This window comes from Phascolarctos cinereus, unplaced genomic scaffold, assembly GCF_003287225.1.
Source record: "Phascolarctos cinereus isolate Bilbo 61053 unplaced genomic scaffold, phaCin_HiC Scaffold_7;HRSCAF=346, whole genome shotgun sequence".
In the NCBI taxonomy this organism is placed as follows: domain Eukaryota; kingdom Metazoa; phylum Chordata; class Mammalia; order Diprotodontia; family Phascolarctidae; genus Phascolarctos; species Phascolarctos cinereus.
This window is the reverse complement of record NW_027556180.1, coordinates 61199316-61217535: the sequence shown is the minus strand read 5'-3', so window position 1 is coordinate 61217535 and position 18220 is coordinate 61199316. Positions and strand designations below refer to the sequence as shown.

General features: G+C 41.1%; 1 protein-coding gene across 1 annotated transcript in view; it reads right to left on the bottom strand.

Annotated features, from left to right (window-relative positions):
* The window catches only part of FAM124B (family with sequence similarity 124 member B), a 50633-nt gene extending 49909 nt beyond the window's left edge, over nucleotides 1–724 (bottom strand). The window contains exon 1 of the mRNA XM_020975486.2: nucleotides 292–724. The gene's annotated coding sequence lies outside the window, so the exon portion shown is untranslated. The remainder of the gene's footprint in view (nucleotides 1–291) is intronic.
* Nucleotides 725–18220: the final 17496 nt, after the last annotated feature.

Sequence of the window (18220 nt, the reverse complement as noted above, 5' to 3'; positions counted from 1 at the left end):
GTCTCCTAGGCTCTCTGGGCTTCAGTTTCCTCATCCAGAAAGTGAGGGATTAGAAGCAGATGACATCGAAGGTCCTTTGCAGACTGGAGTCTAATGAAAGTAAAAGGGCCTATAGAGGGAAAGACTGGAGAAAAGATGAGAAAGGCAGGCAAAGGAGACAAATGCCCAGAGACAGCCCCAACGAGTTATAATTGCAAAGAAGGGTGCGTCCCTACGCCCGTTTGGTAAGACCGGACAAGGCGCCTTCCCTACTACAGAGCCAAAGACCCCGGATCTGCTGGACAAACGCACCTTGAGCCCGCTGGGAAGCAGCTTTGGACACGCAGCATCTCCTTCGGCTGCAGCTGGTAGCGCTTTGGAATTCTTCGAAAGGAGCAACTTTCCAAGATAATGCTGGACCGACTCAGAGCCAGTGATGACGCCACAGACCTACCGCCAAGCAGCTTATTTGGCTGGCTTTGCCTTGCGCAGAGCTCCGAAGGGACCCAAGGTTTCGTAGGCGCCGGGACTTGGGGGCTTGTGGGGCTCAGGTCCAGCTTGGGAACCCAGCTCTGTCTTCCCAGAGTCTGGAGAACGAGACCCCCGCCTGTTGTTCCACTCACATTTATGCACGCATCTTACTGTCCAAAAGGCAAAACACAGAGAGCAGGGCGCGAAGCCCAAACCGCTAACCAGTCCACCCCACTGCAGCCACTCGCGTCCTGGCCCCAGGGGCTCTGTTAGGTTTCCACCCACGGCGCCTGAAGCTCCTCCCTCTTCCGAACAGCGCCGCCCCGACCTTGGCCAGGAACTGGACAGAAGCTCACGTCCTTCTGCCAGACCCAGAGACCGCCGGGGCAGCCACAAGAGCGCAGAGCTCTTACTGGCTTCACCACTCCCAAACCCCTCGGTGGGTCAAGGTCATCTGGGCCAGTGCAACCCGTTCTCTACTGCCCTGGATTGCGCTGGAGGCTGTCCGCTCAGACACCTGAGCTGCCCACCGTGCTGATCTTTGAAACCTGGAGGTTGGGATGGAAAATTAGTATGGGCTCACCCATCATACTGGTTACCACGGGTCCTCACCAATTCAGGGATTTTGAAAGGAGGCAAAAATGATTCTGGATAGTTGGCATTGTAGGGGTTAGTTCAAGTTTTGCTCTCATTTTTACAGATGTGGAAACTGAGGCTGAAAAAGCTAAAGAGAACACAAAACCAGGTTTTGAAGGAGGCCTGTCTGTGTTCAAATCTGGAAATTTCATCTTTCCTCTACACCAGCTGCCTCCACAGGTGGGAAAAGGATGGAATTTTAGATGCTTCCCTATTTCCATGTTTTTTTCCCTTGATCTCCTTTCCTCTATATAAAATAATCACTATTATTTTTCCATGTAGCCTTCTTCCCTCTACAAAAATGTTCCACATTGAGAAGCTTGCATGTTGTATGAAGATTGCTGAACTCTTATGTCAAAAGCTCTGAGAATTCAGGGCTTCTACATGTTTCCTCAACCATAAAAAGAGGATTTCTTCCCTTACCTGTCTTACAGAGTTGTAGGAATTAAACAATTTTGGGGAAAAGCCCTTTATAAACTATGTAAACAACTATAAAAACAACTGTAAAAACTATGGTGCTAATTTCCTTTAGTCACATCACTTACCTGGTAAATACTTTTTCAGTAGTTTCCCACTGCCTGCAGGATAGAGTCCAAACTTCTTGGCCAGCAAATAAAAGCTAAAAATTGGACAATTGTCTAGCCTTATTATTACTCCTATACAGAATCCTCTAAGATGGGTAACCTTTCCCTATTTCTGAACCTCCTTGTGTTTGTACTTATCTCAGCATATGGACTATTTGTGCCCAACCTCTGGTACAGCATTCTGAGCTTGCATTGGTCTGATCAGCCACAGTCCCAGAACACTATACCTTGACTCCAACATAGTGATATCATTTTGGTCCTATTCCAGAATGAAGGACAACAACCTTCTATCCTTCTATCTAAATATTATTCATTCATCCTTCAATGTACAGCTTACTGGAGGCCCACTTCTGGCATGATATAATTACTGCCCTTGATTCCTTCCTCTTCAGAGCTTCTATAGTATTTTGCAATCCCTGGCACTCATTTGGACACAGTCATAGAGTCAGCTTAGAATCAGGTTGTATTCCCAAAGGACCTTCGGAATACCTTCCCAGGGCAATTCAGAGAAATCTATTTGGCCAGTAATATGAAGAATATATAGCCTAAATTCTGGGTTCCCAAAGCAGGGGGCCATAAAGGATAGGAATTAGAGAGTCCTAGGTTTATCATCTTTGATTCCTCTCATGGCTCTGCTTCAGACTTTCTGGACTTTGCCACAATACCCCCTTATAAGTATTTTTCCTTTTCTCACCCACTCCCCATTTTTCAGCTTCCTTTTATGTGCTGTCTTCCCCATTAGAATGTAATCTCCTTGAGGGTAGGAACTGTCTTTCCTTTTGCTTGTGTAGTGAGGTTGTCCCCTACAAGTAGCATGGAGGTGTCATTTTGTGGCTCAAGGGAGGCAAAATAGACATCTGTAGACAATTCTCCCCATCTCCCACCCCCCCCCTTCAAGGGAGGGTTTACTTCCTGTTGGGAGGGAAAGCAGGAGGTTAGGGCCAAAAGTTTAGCCCTCTGCTTTCCTGATAAAGAGGGAGCACCTAAAGTGATTTCTTTCTGCTCCCTTAAATATTATTAGTCTAAGAGATACACTTTTCAGGATCAGGCTAAACTTTTGATCATTATTCATTAATGCTCCAACCTTTATATCCAAGGCTTGTTTTGAGCAATAACAAAACAGAAAGTAAAGAAACTATACATAGGAGAATATATACCAGACAATACAGAATGACGAAGCTCTCTCTTTGGGACTGAGGTAACAGCCCAACACAGAGAAAGAAAGAGAGAGAGAGAGAGAGAGAGAGAGAGAGAGAGAGAGAGAGAGAGAGAGAGAGAGAGAGAGAGAGAGAGAGTCAGTCCCAGATCTCAGTCAAGGGGAAAGTCCCTGAAATCTGGAGTTTAGCAACCCAGGGATAGGGGCATGATGGAGACTGTTGGCTTCTTTCATGTTGGTTTCTTCCCAGAGGTTTTTCCCTTCAGCAAGGAAGAACAGTTGTCATCTTCCATCTTCTCTCTTGAAGTTGAAGGCCAGAAGCACCTGAAGTGACTGCAGAGACTCAGAAAGCCTGCCAATCTTCTCTCCTGTCTGTTCTTCTCTACCCCTCACACAGGCGTAGGGCATTGATCTCTACCAGTGAGGAGAGAATCCCATACCCATGGGCTTCGGGACTTGGGTTACACTTATATTTGTATCACTGGTGATTAGCACAATGCCTGGCACATAATAAGGCTTAACAAATGCTTGCTGACTTGCTTCGAGGTTGTTCCCTGAATCTAGCATGTCATCTCCTGCCTCCAAGCATTTACCTAGGTCACACCCCAAGTGTACTCCAACAATCTCCTGTTTCTCAGATTTGATAAGCAGAAATTTATCTTCATTCTTGAGATCACTGTAAAGTATTTGCTATAGAACTACATGGTACTTTACTCACTGCTTTACAATCAGTGTTGCTGCTTTTCATACAGTAAAGTTTGAAGCTGGAAAGGACCCTGGAAAATATTGAGACCAACCTCATTACTTACAGAGAAGTAAACCAAGGATCATAGCAATGAAGTGATAAGTATCCAAGATGACAAGTAGGGTTATTGGCAATTAGGATTTGACCCCAGGCCAGGCTGACTCCAATAGAGGGTGCTGACAACAGCTGTTTAGCAGCCTAAGAGGAACTAATCTTAGTACCTTGCTGGCAAGAATAATTAATTGAAATAGAGAATGTTTGTGAGAAAGTAAAAAAACTTACTTTTCTTACCAGGTAAATGGGAGGGGCTGATTCTTTCCAGTTTCAGTTTTTCTTCCCCTATTAGGTATCCCTGGAGGCGAGACCTACCCTAGGTCTATGCCCTGCTCTACTGTGCTGTTGTTCAGTTCTTTCAGTCTTGCCCAACTCTTCATGACCCCATTTGGGGTTTTCTTGGCAAAGATACTGGAGCAATTTGCCACTTCCTTCTCCAGTTCATTTTACAGATGAGGAAAGTGAGGCAAAAAGGGTTAGAGGACTTATCCAGGGTCACACAGCTTGTAAGTATCTGAGGTTAGATTTGAACTCAGGACTTCCTGTCTCCAGGGGCAGGTAGGTGGTACAGTAGAGTGCTGGGCCTGGAGTTGGGAAGATTCATCTTGTGAGTTGAAATTTGGCCTCAGACACTAGCCGTGTGACCCTGGGCAAGTCACTTATCTCTGTTTGCCTCAGTTTCTGCATCTGTAAAATGAGCTGGAGAAGGAAATGTCAAACCGCTCTGGTACTTTTTGCCAACAAAACCCCAAATGGGGTCATGAAGAGTCAAAAAGGACTGAAATGACTCCACACCTTCCTGACTCCAAGCTCAGCACCCTGTGGCACACTTGGAGCAGAATGGAAGCTGGAAGCAGGGGCTGATCTCCAAGCCACATAGAACCCCTTTTAAACAATAGCTTGTTTTTGCCCAGAATAAGGGATAAAAAGCTGTAATCTAGATGAATTCTACCTTTTGGGAAGGTTATCAAAATTATTAATAATCAAAACTGTTATAATCAACTTGCCTCCAGCTAGTGATCCATAGCATTCTAAGGAATGGTCTCATTGTCTGATGTAGTTTTTTTTTAAGGCAATTGGGGTTAAATGACTTGCCCAGGGTCACACAGCTAGGAAGTATCAAGTGTTTGGTCTGAGGTCAGATCTGAACTCAGGTCCTCCTGACTTCAGGACCAGTGCTCTATCCACTGCGCCACCTAGCTGCCCTCCTGATGTAGTTTTGTTTTGTGCAAACCAACTTACTAACTTTCATCCTCCATTACAGTCCTCCTCTGTATACAATTAATATATTGAGATGCATCACAAAGAAGTTATGATCAATTATAGTTTAAAATCAGAAAATACAAACAGCTTAAAAAAAGAGGGGGTAAAATCATATAAAACGCCTTCTAGCAAGGGTTGCACTGTGGATGGAGAGTTGGGATGAGTTAAACCTTGAGCAACTTTCCCATTATTCTGAAAGGGTCACATGTCTATCCCAAGTATGTGAAGACTTCCCCCAGTAGAATGGGTGAATGAGAACACTTTGTTTCAAAGGCCATGAAGGCGGCTGAAGCAGGTGCTGTGGACTGCTTAGAGCTTTCTCAGACATGGAAGATGCCAAGGTCATCCACTGCATCCTGGACCATCACCAGTCATCCTGACTTTGGTCTCCTCACTGGACTTCAATGACTCAGGAAGAGAGATTGAGGCTGATGACTTTGCACAGCTCTGCCTCCCTTAAATCCAATTCACACCCAGGTCAAAACATCACCTGTGATGTCATCGTTCTCTTCAAAAATGAAGATTGAACAACAAAAGGTCACAACCAGAAATCTCATTCTGTTCTAGTCAGACTATCCCCAAAGAGCTATTTCCTCATGAAGAGAGCCTCGTTACTAGAATCAAAGTTACAAGTAAAGAGTCTAGTCTCTCTCTCTCTCTCTCTCTCTCTCTCTCTCTCTCTCTCTCTCTCTCTCTGTCTCTGTCTTCTGTCTCTCTCAGTCTCCCCCTCTCCTCTCTTTTTCTCTCTCTGTCTCTGTCTCTCTGTCTCTCCCTGCGATGGTGCCACCCCTCCTCTCTGGTGCAGCTCGGCTCATTGTGGGTTAGGGGAAGGCAAGCTGAGGAGAAATGATCAAACTACAAGCTCCAAACTGCCAGCAACAGACTCTCCCAGGAGAGGAAGAAAACCCCACTGATTATTTGAAACAGAACCTTCTTTTGTTCTTGGTCCAAACTGCAAGGATCTGACCTTACCTGGAGGCATCCTCCTTAGCATGTATCTGTGTGCTAGGTGGTATCCAGGGTTATGTCTCCATGGCAGAAATCATTGCCACGGGGTATCTGGGTTATGCAAGCTGGTCTTAGGTCCTTTCTCCTCCTATTCTAAAAGCCAGTCTCCCCCAAGTAGGTTTGAGAAAAGAGGAAATCTTATCCATTGAAGGGAAAACCCAAACCTTTAGAGAGATTTTTAGGATAATGAAGACCTGAAGATTCCCATGCAAAACAGTTGTCACAAAGAGGAGGCTAAAAGATGCTAGAAATTGCTTTGTCTTGTTGACACAGCCTCCTTACCAGAGACACATGGTAGTTAAGTTTAGAATATGAATTCATTTTTTAAAATATTAGAGAAAAGGGGAGAGAAAATTATGAACAGTATCACCTCCTAAAACAAAACAGCAAAAACCAGTTTAGAAGAAAATGAGCCTCACCATCCTGAGAAAATCTGTTTATGAAACAGAAACAAAATGCCTCTCACTTAACTATTCCAATGCCCTTCTAATTGGTCTTCCTGCTTCAAGTCTCTACCATCCAATTTATGCTCCATTTAGTTGCCAAAATGATTTTCCTAAAGTGCAGGTCTGACCTACTCAAGAGGAGATAAAAAGAGGTTGTGATCTCTACTGTTGGAGGGATTATCCACATTGATGAAATCACAAATTCATATACATGCATATCAACTAAATTTGTATTTTTATTTAATTTAAATATGCCACTCATTTAACGTCACATACTGAATGTGTTAATTTTACTATTCATAAAATTCCTTTTGACTTCCAGATCATATGACTGTCAGGATCTCTATGCCAAACCACCCCTCTCTTTTTCCAATTAGGTAAGCTAACCCTTAAGCAAATTGTGCCCTAAACTTGGCATAACAACAATCCTTTGCGCTCACCTTCTGGATGAAAGCTGCAGCGAAATCCCAGAATTGTTTCACACCAGTGCCGGGTGGTCTCTGAGCTTGGACAAGTACCTGCAGGGCTCGTGTTCTGGTCGTGAAGTCCTGCCATGAATCAAACCTATCTCCTTGTTGCTGTCACCCCTCACTGTCAGGGCCACAGCTCACTAGTATAGGTACTGAGATTTGCCCATTCTAAAGTGGGTCTCCTCGGCATCAGAGGAGGCCCTGGCTCATGGATCTAGTTTCCCTCCTCCGATGGAATAAAGAAAGCATTTTGCTTATGACCACTGTAAGCTCTTGGTTTTTTTTCTTTTTTAATTTCTCAGAGTTAACTGAGGTTGTGATAACTTGTGTGAGCTCTTTGGTACTGTCAGAGTTAACAGGGGTTGCATAACCTTTGTGACTGATCATTTGTACTGAGTTGACATGACCGACAAGATGGCCAATAAGACCTCTTCTCTAATCCTCCAGAACTCTCAAAACTCCCCAACATAAGAATTATATTCGGGAGGTAAACTAATTGTGGCTGACTCTACAAGTGAAGATGCTAAGAATCCTCATGAGGTAACAACCTGATGTATTAACAGCAGAGAAATTAAATTTTTAACCCCCAAGGTGCTCACTCGATCCTCTCTCAGCCCCCATTCTCTGCCAGGCCAGCACAACAGGACCCTCAATCTTGTGCTCTTAGATCTGCCCCTTTTTGGGGCTGCTTCCGAAATCATCAGCAAACCTCGCCCTGACCCTCCCCTAAGCACTCTGTGGAAACAAGCAGTAGGACTCAACTTCCCCCTCCTGCCTGAGTAGAGGAGGAGGTAAAGGTATAGGAAAGCAAAAGCTTGCCATGTGAAGGTGTGGAAGTGGGGAAGGGTGGGGCAAAGGTGCCTAGAAGAAACTCTTAGAGATGATATTTGCCAACCTTCTCATTTTACAGAGTGAGCTGAAGTAGCTTGCTGAAGTCTGAACAGCCTATTGCAGGCAAAACCAGGACTAGAACCCAGAATTCTCAAGGCTTCGACTCCCACTGTATCCATTAATCTAATAATAACTTCACTGGTCTGGACACCTCAGCTGCTGACAGATGTCTCAGGGCACATGATGTGGTCCAGTACTGTGGGCCCAGCACTAGAAAAGAAAAGAGAGTAGCAGTAAAAACTTGGCGGCTAGAATAAAACTAGTGCTGAGACATAAAAGTCTTATTAGCATCAATGTGTCATCGCCTCACCTTTCCCTAGTATTCATGCCCTCATGCTGCTCCACAGGTTGTAGGAAGCACTTCAACACAAGCCCCTATCTCTATTCTAAATCCCATAGATCCAAGCGGCCCAGGCTGACCACGGTTCCACCCACCTAAAAACCATTAGGGGGAATGGGGCCTGTGTAATGTGATCTACCTTAAGTCCTTTCTTCACTAAATGACAGTCTTTAAACCTTACATTTTCTTCTGCCTAAACAACACATCCACTTTGGGAAATGGCTATCTTAAGTTGGGCATATCCAATATCAAACTAATTTTCCTGACAAAACATTCTTTTGAGATTCCAACCTCTGTTGAGATAATGTCCTTAAAAATCAAAATGGGGTACAGGTAGCAAACGTGGTCTGCTGCTCAAAGAGAAGAATGCTGAAGTTAGCACTTTGCACGGCAGATCTACCCATTCTGGCTGACTTTAGAGCACTGAATGTGTAGAAAAATAAAGAGAAAGAAACTCGTCTAGAATCTACACATACATAAATCTCAGCTAGTTTAGGGCACTAAGCCAGACTTAAAACAGTCATTCCTAGTTATTCAAGAGGATGTGATAGCAAGATAAAATGGGATGGAAACAAGGTCTCAGGGGAGACAAGGAATTAAGGAAACAGGACACAAACTTGGCACAGAGGCATAATATGCTTGTAATAGGACTTCAATCTGAACATCTGCCGAACACTCACTGACAAAAGCTGAGTAGCTGAGGCATTCTTAACAATGATTTAATTCTTCAAAAGAGTGAAGGGAGCTGCTTGTTCTGAACTGGGAAAGGCCTCTTGTATTAGATTCAACTGTGATTTGAAGTCAAGGAAGCCAGGAGGCAAGAGATGAGAAATGCTTGAGGAACAGCCAGTGGAAATCCCTAGGATTAGAAGATGGAGTGTCTCAAGGAGGCTTGGTGTCACTGGATGGAAGAAATCATGAGAATAGGGGGTATAAAGTGTAAGAAGACTGGAAAGGGGTGTGTGTGTGTGTGTGTGTGTGTGTGTGTGTATGTGTGTGTGTAAGGATATGAAGTGTTTTGAATGCCAGATTTTTACATTTGATCTTGCAGCCAAAAGGAAGCCACTTGGAATTGTTGAGTAGGAGGGTGACACGGTCAGACCTGTGCTTTAGGAAGATCACTCGGACAACTGAGTTGAAGACAGAAGAGAGAAGAATGATCATCTGCCTTTATATGTATTTTTTTTATATCCCCCATAATTATATCTGGACATAAATTCCTGCATAAATTTCCTTTGAATGCAAACCCTAAATCCCTATCAATTAGTCCATCAATATTATTGTGAAAATTATCAGAGAATTAAAGTATCTTTAATTGAAATCGCAGGAATTTGGCTAAAATTATATTCATTAAAAATAGTTATATGACACTGTGCATACCCTTTGATCCAGCAATACCACTGCTATGTGTGTATCCCAAAGACATCAAAAACAAAAACAAAAAAAGGGAAAAGGACCTATTTGGGTTTTTTAATTAATTAATTAATTTTTAATTTTCAACATTCACTTCCATAAGCTTTTAAGTTTTAAATTCTCCCCTCTTTCCCCTCCCCCCTCCCCGAGACGGCATACAACTGATATAAACTCTACATACACATTCATATTAAACATATTTTCATATTAGTCATGTTGTAAAGAAGAATTAGAAATTAGAACCAATGGGAGGAACAATGAGAAAGAAGAAACAAAAAACAACAAAAAAAAAGAGAGAGAGAGCAAATAGTCTGCTTCGATCTGCATTCAGACTCCATAGTTCTTTCTCTGGATGTGGAGAGCATTTTCCATCATGAGTCTTTTGGAGTTGTCTAGATCCTTGCATTGCTGAGAAGAGCCAAATCTATGAAAGTTAGTCAGTGCACAATGTGGCTGTTACTGTGTACAAAGTTCTCTTGGTTCTGCTCACTTCACTCAGCATCAGATCATACAAGTCTTTCCAGGTTTTTCTGAAGTCAGCCTGTTCATCATTTCTTGTAGCACAATAGTATTCCTTTACATTCATATACCACAACTTATTCAGCCATTCCCTAATGGATGGGCATCCCCTCAATTTCCAATTCTTTGCCACCACAGAAAGAGCTGCTGCGAATATTTTTGTACATGTGGGTCTTTTTCCCATCTTATGATCTCTTTGGGATATAGCCCTAGAAGTGCTGTTGCTGGATCAAAGGTACGCACATTTTTGTAGCCCTTTGGGCATAGTTCCAAATTGTTCTCCAAAATGGTTGGATCATTTCACAACTCCACCAACAATGTATTAGCGTTCCAATTTTCCCCCATCTTCTCCAACATTCATCATTTTCCCATTTTGTCATGTTGGCCAATCTGATAGGTGTGATGTGGTACCTCAGAGTTGTTTTGATTTGCATTTCTCTAATCAATAATGATTTAGAGCATTAGTCCTCTCCCTTTTGGGAGGGGCTACTATACCTTTCCCCTCTCTCTTTTAGACTTAAGTCTGGGATCTAAATGTGCATCTAAGCTCTACTACTAATCGGTGTGACTTTTGGACAAGTCCCCTTAGCCTCTCAGGGTCTGCTTAATAGATATCTAAGGTCCCTTCTAGTTTTAGATCCTAGGGTTGGAGACATGCAAATAATATCGGTTTCACACACACACACACACACACACACACACACAAATTTTTTTTGGGGGGGGATGAGGCAATCAGGGTTAAATGACTTGGCCAGGGTCACACAGCTAGTAAGTATCAAGTGGCTGAGGCCGGATTTGAACTCAGATCCTCCAGACTCCAGGGCCAATACTCTAAGGACAAGGAAGATGAACCCAGCAAAATAAGCTTGAATTCAATTCTTTGCAACATTCTAGAACTAACTAAAGGGATGTTTAGAGAACTAAAGACGGGATTAGCAGCTGCAAAGAGCCGCCTTGGCATCCTCAAGAACAAGCTATATCTCATTTTCTTTTCCGACAGTTATTAGACTCAGGTCAGGGGAGAGCTACCCGAAATTTTGGTAAAACACTTAAACACGTTTCTCATGTTCTCCTTCTATAAAAGAGGAAGAGATGTATTGGGCTAGATAACAAGAAAGCTAACTTGTTTCATAACTGGTCTAAATGATCCAGTTGAAAGAGAAGCTTGCAAGGACCCGAGAAGAGCCTGAAGGGACGTTTGGGCCTATGGCACCCCAGAACTCTGTCCTTGGCCCTGTCCTGTCCAACACTTCATGACTTATGTGAATGAAGTTGTTAATGGCTTTCTCATGTTCTCCTTCTATAAAAGAGGAAGAGATGTATTGGGCTAGATAACAAGAAAGCTAACTTGTTTCATAACTGGTCTAAATGACCCAGTTGAAAGAGAAGCTTGCAAGGACCCGAGAAGGGCCTGAAGGGACGTTTGGGCCTATGGCACCCCAGCACTCTGTCCTTGGCCCTGTCCTGTCCAACACTTCATGACGTATGTGAATGAAGTTGTTAACGGCTCACTCCTCAGATGTACAGATGCCAAGAAATCGGGAAGGAAAGGATGGCCAATGTCTTTGATGAGTTTGGATCCAAAAAGATCTCAAGTGACGGGTCGAATGAGACATTTGGAGATAGTTACACACCTGTTTTCTATATGTTACTTTCACAACTATCCTACTTTTCTGTTTCCTTCTGAATTTCCTTCTTTTGTGCATTAAAAAATAAAGTTCTGGTGGTCCTCTTTTTTGGTATCACTGTTAATGTGCTATTTTCCCCAACATCTTCCCCCAATTAAAATACCAAAAGAAAAAAGGAAACAACTGTAGTAAGTAAGTATAAGCGACAAAAACAAATCCAGTCCGTCACTTCTCCATTAGGAGATGGGTCACGTGATTCAGCATAAGTCCTCTGGACACATCATTGGTCATCGCATCGATCACAGTTAATTCTCTTACAATTCTGTTTGTGTATTGTTTAATAATGTTGATGTCCTTGTATAAACTGTTTTCTGGATCCTCGTTTCACTCTGCATTAGTTCATATGACTCAAGATTCTCTGAAGTCATCATTTTGTTATGAGGCAGGTAGGTGGACACAGTGTGCAATGTGTAGGTGTGGGGCCTGGGATTCAAGAAGACCTGATTTCAAATCCTGCCACTTTCAAATCCAGCCACTTATTAGCTGTGACACTGGGCAAGTCATTTAACTTCTCAGTCTCAGTTTCCTAATCTGTAAAATGGGAATAAAAATAGCACCTCCCCTAGAACTGTGAGGATCAAGTGAGTACTTTGAAAATAAAGTACTCTGCAAATCTAAAAGTATCATATGAATGTATTATACTGAGCAAACTATTATATAATTTGTTATAGTACAATAAAATCCCATTACTTCATAGACAATTTATTCAGGCATTCTCCAAGTGATGTGTGCTCCTTTAGATTCTAGGTTTCTTTCTTTCTCCCTTTTAATTCCCTCTTCAGCACTAGAAAGTTTATATTGCTTGTGACTTCCCTTCTCTAATATTATCCAATTAATTGCCCTCCTATTTCTACTAATTTCTGTTTAGTTTGATGTATTTCTGCAGTTAAGTTGGGATCAATTTTACTTTTCTTTCAGATAGATGAAAATCAACTGATTCCCACTCCCCTCCTCAGTTTGTTTATTCTCATGCCCTCAAATTATGAGTTCAATTCAATTTTTCTTTCTTTTCTGTATAAGTGTATTCCTTTTACCCTCCCTTCTCTTTCCCTTCTTAAAATCCTTACTTACACACAAACCAATCCAACCCCTGGTGCTGCTTTGCTTAACTCCCTCAATACCCTTTGAAGACATTAAGGTTCTCAAGGGATACTTATTTTTTCTCCCCCATTAGAATATTAACACTATATCATCACACAGCCCTTTCCAACGGCTCAAATCAATTTACCTTTCTAGGTTTCTCGTGATGCCTGTGTTTATATTTCAAAGTTCCTACTGAGCTCTGGTCTTTTCATCAGAAATCCTCGGAAGTTCTCTATTCTATTAAAGGTCCATTTTTGTTTCTCTGATATTGTATTCCTCTTTTCAGGGTATGTTACCCCTGATTTCAAGACTCTGGGCTTTTGAAGTACTGTATTACAAGATTTTTTCTGAATTAAGTAGGAGCTAGCCAGGTTTTGTGTGATCCTATGGTTCCTTGGTACTTGGAACTACTTTTTGTATACTGGCATTTTTTTTCTTTGATGTGTGAACTCTTGATTCAGGCTATACTATTTCTTGGTCATTTCCTTTCAGAGTTTCTTTAAGGAAGCAATTGGTGGAATCTGTGCTCTTCATGCTCTACTTCTGATGTAAGAGGTTATCATTTGATCTCCAGAAACACAGTATCTACGATCCTTTTTTGTTTAAAATTAGTTTTCAAGGAATCCAACGATTCTTAAGTGATCTTTCCATGACCTATTTTCCAGATTGTTTTTGAGATGTTATCTTGTTTCCCCCCCCCCCCCTTTTGGTTTTATTTTGATATTTCCGGCTGTCTCACAGTCACAGATTTCTCTCTTGTCCATTTTAGCTTTCAGGGCAATTGTTAATAAAGATTTGCAACTAAGCTGTTTATAATTTTTCCAATTCTTTCCTGAGCTATCATACCCGATTTTTCTTTTGCTTCATTTCTTCTAGGTATTCTTGTAGTTTGTAGGAAAGCTATTTTTTCCCTTTCAGTCTTTTTCTGTGCTTATTAGTTGTTAGGGAGTCACTCTTTCCCATATGGTACACACACGTAAAATAATATATGTATATATATAAACCATTACATAAGCCATTATACACATGCATATATACATATACATGTGTATAAGATAGGTAGGTAGATGTGTGCATATGTGAATACATACATACATAAACATATGTATACATATATATGTGTGCGTATTTATGTATGCATGTATATAAATAAAATGGCTTACTCATCTTTCTAGCTTTTGTGCCAGGACTAAACTCCTTTAGCTACACCTAGGTAAGGTGATCAGCCCTACTTGTTCTAGTACAGGGTCACTTGGGTTCTTTCACCAACCTTCAGTTGTACATACTTCTTTAATGTATTTTACATTACAGTTAAACCAGACTTTCCCTTCTTTGTTCTGCCTTCTTTGCTATCCCTAGTCTTTGAATGAATTCCATCTCTTTTTATGTTCATCTCTTCAAGGTTCACTTGCCACATTCTTAATAACCCTTCCCTTTCATTGCCCCAGTGAACAAGCTTCTGACTCTCTCTGTTCAAATAGCTCACATCATTTTGCCAGCAAATTCCCCTCTGAACTTAACTCACCTTCTCTTCTGTCATTATCTTGTGTATTTGTCCTCATTCTCATTGATGTGTAGGACCCTCGACAACAGGGTCTATACTGTATTTCCAGTGACTTGTGTGTGTGACAAGACCTTAGTATTATTAAAGTTGGTTTGTTGAATCTAACACAAGTGCCATCAAAGAATTCTGGTTCTAGAGGCAGAGAGGACTTTGGCACAAATCCTCCCCCTGTCACTAGAAGCCAAAGTATGTTTGGTCAATCACTTGACTTCCCTACACTTCATCTGAAATCCTATGATCTGATATTTGGAATTATTTTTCCCAGTAGCAATTTTTAAAAACCTCACCTGAGGCAAGATTAAGTAAGCCAATAAATTATAAGAGAGGACAACAGGCTTAGTGTTTATAAGTTATCTTCCTCAAACTGATTGATGAGCTAATTGCTAAAGCCCTAGTTCTCAGTAAGAAGCAGTAATGGCTTCTAAAGAAAAAAAGCGTTATTATTAGCAGTGATGGCTGAATAACTTCTAATTAAACTGCAAGGCTAAAAATGTTTTAAAAATATTTTATTTACATAAATCCCTGGAGAATTCAACCAGCATTTATCCCCACATTTCAAATTCTTTTTTATAATCAAGAGACAAATGACAGATATACAAGCTGGTACCAGAAATTTATTTACAAATAAACAAAACCTTCCATGGTATGTTTTCCAGATGGTACAGGTTCATTCTAATTTCCTGCACTTACAGTTCTGTACCGTAAGAAGCGATGTTTATAATGAATATAAAGCACAAAGTCCTGAAATTTCTTCTGAAACAATGATGCGTTAAATGATGTTCAGTACTGTTTCTATATTAAGTATATTTTTCTGCATTCTACTTCTTTGAAATTTATTTAGTAATATCCATGCATGGTATATATGGTAACATCAGTTAACAGAATATTCAATTAACTAGAACATCCCATTCCTCAATCATTCTGGACAAATGGGCGTTTACTATATATGCCAACATGGTACTTTGGTAGACCTGATTTTATTATAAGTGCAGCCACTCTAACTTCTGACAGTAAGATTTGCCCCCAATGTGTATCTTTAAATATATGAAAGATGTTATCGGATGACTGGAAAAAAGGTGGGAAGAACATATTAGAAGACGGGATAACAGTTGGACAATTTGAATGCTGCACAAGTAGCCAAGAAATGTTAAAAGACCTAGAAGAAGGCCTCTAACAGTTGAACATATCCCAGTGGAAGATTTACTGGAGTATGAGAGCTGTACAGGAAGTGTGGAAGGATTGTTGATCGGTACCACTGGAAGTGATATCCAGATAGATGAAATCAGTACCGGAGCAATGAGGAATGTACTTTAAAACCAGTCCGTGTAATGCCGAGAGGGAAGTCAAGGCCAAAGCTTGAGCTTCTCCCAACTGAACTTTTTCAGAATTCATCCTTCCTTTCTAAGGTATCTTTCTGGTGAACCTAGATTCCAAAAGGTGTCTTTCAGGCTCAGATCAAGATCATCTTTAAATCTACAAATGCACTTCAGTTACTGAGAGTTCTAGAAGGAAGCAGAAAATCTCCAACAGCCCCCCCCCCAAAAAAAAAGTCAAAAAGCCACTGCACTAAAATCATGAACTTTTCTCATGTCAATATTATCCAAAGCCACCAACGATAAAACAAAAACTCTGGTTACCTGGTTTGCCAGGCTACAGCAGAATGGAGTTGAACGTGTCAGAAGAAGATAAGGATAAGGAATCCAAGGTGGATACACCAACAGCAGAGGGGACTTAACAACCTAAAAGCTGATGTCTGTACCATCCACGGCATCCGGATTACACTGGATTTAGCAGCATGTATTCAAAAAGTCTTAGAATCAAGAGTGTGTGGTGCCATGGGAGCAAGATTTCCATAAAAAACCATTATGATGTCTTTTCACTTGCAGAGGGGACGGTGGAGGGGACATAAACTTGAATTGTTTGTAAAACTTTCTGTGAAGCATAATAGTGTTTCCTCATCAGTCAAATGGGGACAGTAAACAGCACCAACCTCACAAAGTTGCTGTGAGGGTCAAGGAAGAGAATGTATGTAAAGTGCTTTGCAAATTTTAAAGCACTATATAAATGGAAGGTATTATTATTCTGTGTATCAGTATGCATGAAACTAGTGTCCTGGTTTCTGAAATAAAAAACAAAAGTAGTTTTACAAACTGGAACTAGTATAAATGGTTGCATTAAGGTTGGGAAATTATATTGGTAGAAATAAGTATTTTCTCAGTCAAATAATCTTCCTATTTAACATCTTTGTTAGGAAGCAGTGTATTAAAACAAAACTAGGGACTGCAGCTATGTTTTTAAGCACTACTTTCATACTTTACTCTTATTGAAGATGTTACCAGATGTCATATTATTTCTTAATACTAAAATTAATTTTAAAATGACTTACACAAATGCCTTGTTTAGTATATTTTACATCCACTTTCTTCAGATATGAAAAAAATAAAGTACTCTGAACAAATACAATAGGAAGGGGCTCAAAACAGACCGATATTTTACAAACTGGACACCATCTAGGAAAATCATATTTACAATGAAAAAAGTAGGGGGGACCTATTTCACGTAACCTACTAAATAAAATCTAATTTGGCTGTTCAACAGCTCAATGAGTGAAGCAAGATGTTAACACTTGGAACATTTAATTGATGGAACATGGTATGACACAGTAGAGCAAGGATTAAACTTAAGTCTTGATTCCAGACCACCATGTGGTGGGCTGTACCTCAGAAACCAATGGCCTTGACTATGCCTCACCTAAGCTGGCTATGAAAGGCCCACATCCGGGACTCAGGAAAACACCTCAGCTGACTGTCCAGTAGACAGAGCTCCCCGACAGCGTGGGCCGTCTTACTTAGCTACATCAAGCCCAGCCCCATGCTACGCAGAGTAAGCACTTATGATTTAAAGCTCAAGACCGAGTGTGACTGAAAACCTGCAGGACTCTAAATAAAGGGCCTCTCGGAAAAGGGAGAATTACACTGCCATTCCTCCCTATGGACTCTGACACACAAGTAACCAAAACATCTCAGATTTTGCCTAACTTGTTTTTAACTAGCCAGTCTGCAATATACACAAATGGTTCTTCTAGAAAAAATGTCAAATCTCCATTGGTCAAGATGTCTGTGTTTGCTAATGTTTTCCTATCGATGAGAATCATTCTTCTGGTGTTCACATTCCTAATTGATATTGTCCCAAAAGGCATATGCTTCCTCATTTCTAAATTTTGTCTAGTTCCATTTTTCTGTTCTTTCCACCATTTACTGATGTGCCTAATTAGAAGTTAGCAGGCTCATCCTCATAGATGTCAATTCCATTAAATCATGAACAGCTCATGAACTTTGATGAATTTACATTTGTCCATCCTCTTACCCTACCTGCCCGAGACCAAAAATTAGCTTTGTCACAGGACTTGACTCAGTAGTGAAAAGACTATCAGCCTTGGAGAAGGGGAGATCAGTTTTCAAACTCCACTTTAGACACTTACTGTGTAATGACAGGCAAATGGCTGAGCCTCTGAGTCTCAAACTGCTATAAAATGAGGATAACTGTGCCTGTAAGACCTACCTCAAAGAACTGTTGTGAGGTGTGGGCCAAATACAGTGACTACTGTAAGGAGTTAGAGAAATGTCAACTAATACAAACTGTTAGACACACAGGTTGATATACAAAGTTGACTTAGAAAATAATTTACACACCCAAATTACTTTTTAAAAGCTGTGATTTTGGATTTTATGATAATTCCAGAGATTCTGAAAACATCTCTACAGCTCATTTTCAAAGTCATGGCCTTTTCTTTCTCAAAATCTTTAATGATGGAAATGGATTAATTCTTCAAAAGTGGATTTGAGGGGGGGCAGCTAGGTGGTGCAGTGGATAGAGCACCAGCCCTGGATTCAGGAGGACCTGAGTTCAA